At 37.1% G+C, this 4,948-nt stretch overlaps 1 non-coding gene across 1 annotated transcript; it reads right to left on the bottom strand.

The window, feature by feature from the left end:
- Window positions 1-1,905: 1,905 nt before the first annotated feature.
- Window positions 1,906-2,013, bottom strand: LOC148570113 (small nucleolar RNA R71). Its single transcript, XR_015908428.1, has one exon. It is a non-coding gene; the product is annotated as a small nucleolar RNA R71 (small nucleolar RNA).
- Window positions 2,014-4,948: the final 2,935 nt, after the last annotated feature.

Below are 4,948 nucleotides of genomic sequence, written 5' to 3'. Positions count from 1 at the left end.
TATTAAAAATTTTGGAATCCTTATTTTTCTTTTTCAAAATGATTTTCGAAAAAAAAATTAAAAGAAAATACAAAAAAATCATAAAATCATAAAAATCAAAAAAATATTTTGTATTTCTTGTTTTAGTCTTGAGTCAGATTTTAAGTTTGGTGTCAATTGCATATTCATCTTGCATTTTTCGAAAAATTCATGCATTCATAGTGTTCTTCATGATCTTCAAGTTGTTCTTGGTAAGTCTTCTTGTTTGATCTTGATGTTTTCTTGTTTTGCATCTTTTCTTGTTTTACATGTGCATTTTTGCATCCATAGAGTCTAAACATGAAAGATTTCTAAGTTTGGTGTCTTGCATGTTTTCTTTGCATATAAAAATTTTCAAAAATAAGTCTTGATGTTCATCATGACATTCAAAGTGTTTTTGGTGTTCATCTTGACATTCATAGCATTCTTGCATGCATTCATTGTTTTGATCCAAAATTTTTATGCATTGAGTCTTTTTCATGTTTTTCTCTCTCATCATAAAAATTCAAAAATCAAAAAAATATCTTTCCTTTTTTCTCTCATAAATTTCAAAAATTTGAGTTGACTTTTTCAAAACTTTTTTAAAATCTAGTTGTTTTTTATGAGTCAAATCAAATTTTCAATTTAAAAATCTTATCTTTTTCAAAATCTTTTTCAAAAATCAAATCCTTTTCATTTTTCTTAGTTATTTTCGAAAATTTTAAAAATATTTTTCAAAAATCTTTTTTTTATTTTATATCATAATTTTCGAAAATAACATCATCAATTAATGTTTTCATTCAAAAATTTCAAGTTTGTTACTTGCTTGTTAAGAAAGATTCAAACTTTAAGTTCTAGAATCATATCTTGTGATTTCTTGTGAATCAAGTCATTAATTGTGATTTTAAAAAATCAAATCTTTTTCAAAACTAATTTCAATCATATCTTTTCAAAAATACCTTCTTATCTTATCTTTTTCAAAAATTTGATTTCAAAATATCTTTTCTAACTTCCTAACTTCTTATCTTTTCAAAATTTGTTTCAACTAACTAACTAACTTTTTGTTTGTTTCTTATCTTTTTCAAAACTACCTAACTAACTCTCTCTCTCTCATTTTCGAAAATCCATTCCCTCTTTTTCAAAATTTCTTTTTAATTAACTAATTATTTTAATTTTTGATTTTAATTTTCGAAAACTACTAACCTTTTTCAAAAACAATTTTCGAAAACCACTAACCCTTTTTCAAAAATAATTTTCGAAAATCCTTCTCCCTCATCTCCTTCTAATTATTTATTCTTCTACTAACAATAAGGAACCTCTTTACTGTGACATAGAGGATTCCTCTTCTTTTCTTGTTCTCTTCTCTTTCTTATGAGCAGGAACAAGGAAAAAGGCATTCTTGTTGAAGCTGATTCAGAACCTGAAAGGACTCTGAAGAGGAAACTAAGAGAAGCTAAATTACAACAATCCAGAGACAACCTTATTGAAAATTTCGAACAAGTAAAGGAGATGGCAGCCGAACCCAACAACAATAATGCAAGGAGAATGCTTGATGATTTTACTGCACCAAATTCCAATTCACATGGAAGAAGCATCTCCATTCCTGCCATTGGAGCAAACAATTTTGAGCTTAAACCTCAATTAGTTTCTCTGATGTAGCAGAACTGCAAGTTTCATGGACTTCCATCTGAAGATCCTTTTCAGTTCTTAACTGAATTCTTGCAGATATGTGATACTGTTAAGACTAATGGAGTAGATCCTGAAGTCTACAGGCTCATGCTTTTCCCTTTTGCTGTAAGAGACAGAGCTAGAGTATGGTTGGACTCTCAACCTAAGGATAGCCTGAACTCTTGGGATAAGCTGGTCAAGGCTTTCTTAGCCAAGTTCTTTCCTCCTCAAAAGCTGAGTAAGCTTAGAGTGGATGTTCAGACCTTTAGACAAAAAGAAGGTGAATCCCTCTATGAAGCTTGGAAGAGATACAAAGAACTGACCAAAAAGTGTCCTGCTGACATGCTTTCAGAATGGACCATCCTGGACATATTCTATGATGGTCTGTCTGAATTAGCTAAAATGTCATTGGATACCTCTGCAGGTGGATCCATTCACCTAAAAAAAATGCCTGCAGAAGCTCAAGAACTCATTGACATGGTTGCTAATAACCAGTTCATGTACACTTCTGAGAGGAATCCTGTGAGTAATGGGACGCCTATGAAGAAGGGAGTTCTTGAAATTGATACTCTGAATGCCATACTGGCTCAGAATAAATTATTGACTCAACAAGTCAATATGATTTCTCAGAGTCTGAATGGAATACAAGCTGCATCCAACAATACTCAAGAGGCATCTTCTGAAGAAGAAGCTTATGATCCTGAAAACCCTGCAAAAGCAGAAGTAAATTACATGGGTGAACCTTATGAAAATACCTATAACCCCTCATGGAGAAATCACCCAAATCTCTCATGGAAGGATCAACAAAAGCCTCAACAAGGCTTTAATAATGGTGGAAGAAACAGGTTTAGCAATAGCAAGCCTTTTCCATCATCCACTCAGCAACAGACAGAGAACTCTGAACAAAATACCTCTAATTTAGCAAACTTAGTCTCTGATCTATCTAAGGCCACTGTAAGTTTCATGAATGAAACAAGGTCCTCCATTAGAAATTTGGAGGAACAAGTGGGCCAGTTGAGTAAAAGGATCACTGAAATCCCTCCTAGTACTCTCCCAAGCAATACAGAAGAAAATCCAAAAGGAGAGTGCAAGGCCATTGACATGATCACCATGGCCGAACCTGTAAGGGAAGGAGAGGACATGAATCCCAAGGAGGAAGACCTCCTGGGACGTCCAGTGATCAATAAGGAGTTTCCCTCTGAGGAACCAAAGGAATCTGAGACTCATCCAGAGACCATAGAGATTCCATTAAACCTCCTTATGCCATTCATGAGCTCTGATGAGTATTCCTCTTCTGAAGAGAATGAGGATGTTACTGAGGAGCAAGTCACGAAGTACCTTGGTGCAATCATGAAGCTGAATGCCAAATTATTTGGTATTGAGACTTGGGAAGATGAACCTCCCTTGTTCACTAATGAACTAAGTGATCTGGATCAACTGAGATTGCCTCAGAAGAAACAGGATCCTGGAAAGTTTGTAATACCTTGTACCATAGGCAACATGATCTTTGAAAAGGCTCTGTGTGACCTTGGTTCAGGGATAAACCTCATGCCCCTCTCTGTAATAGAGAAACTGGGAATCTATGGGGTGCAAGCTGCTAAAATCTCATTAGAGATGGCAGACAATTCAAGAAAACAGGCTTATGGACAAGTAGAGGACGTGTTAGTAAAGGTTGAAGGCCTTTACATCCCTGCTGATTTCATAGTCTTGGATACTGGGAAGAAGGAGGATGAATTCATCATTCTTGGAAGACCCTTCCTAGCCACAGCAAGAGCTGTGATTGATGTTGACAGAGGTGAATTAGTCCTTCAATTGAATAGGGACTCCCTTGTGTTTATAACTCAAGGTTATCCTTCTGTAAACATGGAGAGGAAGCATAAAAAGCTTCTCTCAAAACAGAGTCAACCAGAGCCCCCACAGTCAAACTCTAAGTTTGGTGTTGGAAAGTCTCAACAATGCTCTGACCATCTGTGAGGCTCCATGAGAGCCCACTGTCAAGCTATTGACATTAAAGAAGCGCTTATTGGGAGGCAACCCAATCTTTATTTATCTAATTTTATTTTTCTTGTTCTTTCATGTTTTATTAGGTTCATGATCATGTGGAGTCACAAAATAAATATAAAAAATTGAAAACGGAATCAAAAAACAGCAGAAGAAAAATCACACCCTGGAGGAAGACCTTACTGGCGTTTAAACGCCAGTAAGAAGCATCTGGCTGGCGTTCAACGCCAGAACAGAGCATGGTTCTGGCGCTGAACGCCCAAAATGGGCAGCATCTGGGCGTTTGAACGCCAGAATTGCACCCTGGAGAAGAGCTGGCGCTGAACGCCCAGAACAAGCATGGTTCTGGCGTTCAACGCCAGAAATGGGCAACAAATGGGCGTTCAACGCCCAGAACAAGCACCAATCTGGTGCTGAACGCCCAGAGTTGTGTGCAAGGGCATTTTACATGCTTAATGGGTGCATGAATGTAAATCCTTGACACCTCAGGATCTGTGGACACCACAGGATCATCTCAGGATCTGTGAATCTCACAGGATCCCCACCCACCTCACCCTCTCTCTCTACATTCATGGTCATCCCTTTTGTTTTCCATTTACCACTCACATCCATACACACATCCCTCCATCTCCTCCATAACTTCTTCTTCTTCTTCTTCTTCTTCTTCTTCTATTCTTTCTTCTTTTATTCGAGGGCGAGCAACATTCTAAGTTTGGTGTGGTAAAAGCATAAGCTTTTTGTTTTTCCATTACTATTGATGGCACCTAAGACCGGAGAAACCTCTAGAAAAGAGGAAAGAGAAGACAATTGCTTCCATCTCTGAGCCATGGGAGATGGAAAGATTCATCTCACAAGCCCATCACTAAGAAAAGGATGGAGCAAACAAGAGAGCACATTCATGGATCTCAACAGGCACATGAAGAAGCTCATCATCAAGAAACCCCTGAGATACCTCAGGGGATGCAATCCCCTCCACATAAATACTGGGAGCAAATCAACATCTCCCTAGGAGAATTAAGTTCCAACATGGGACAATTAAGGGTGGAACATCAAGAGCACTCCATCATCCTTCATGAAATTAGAGAAGATCAAAAAGCAATAAGGGAGGAGCAGCAAAGACAAGGAAGAGACATAGAAGAGCTCAAGGACATCATTGGTTCCTCAAGAAGGAAATGCCACCATCACTAAGGTAGACTCATTCCTTGTTCTTACATTCTCTGTTTTTCGTTTTCTCTATGTTAAGTTCTTATCCATATTTGTGTCTTCATTACATGATCATTAG

The sequence above is a fragment of the Arachis ipaensis genome, chromosome B3, assembly GCF_059453495.1.
Source record: "Arachis ipaensis isolate K30076 ecotype BB chromosome B3, ASM5945349v1, whole genome shotgun sequence".
Lineage (NCBI taxonomy): Eukaryota > Viridiplantae > Streptophyta > Magnoliopsida > Fabales > Fabaceae > Arachis > Arachis ipaensis.
Note: the sequence above shows the minus strand (reverse complement) of the source record. Positions and strands in the feature narration are given on the sequence as shown.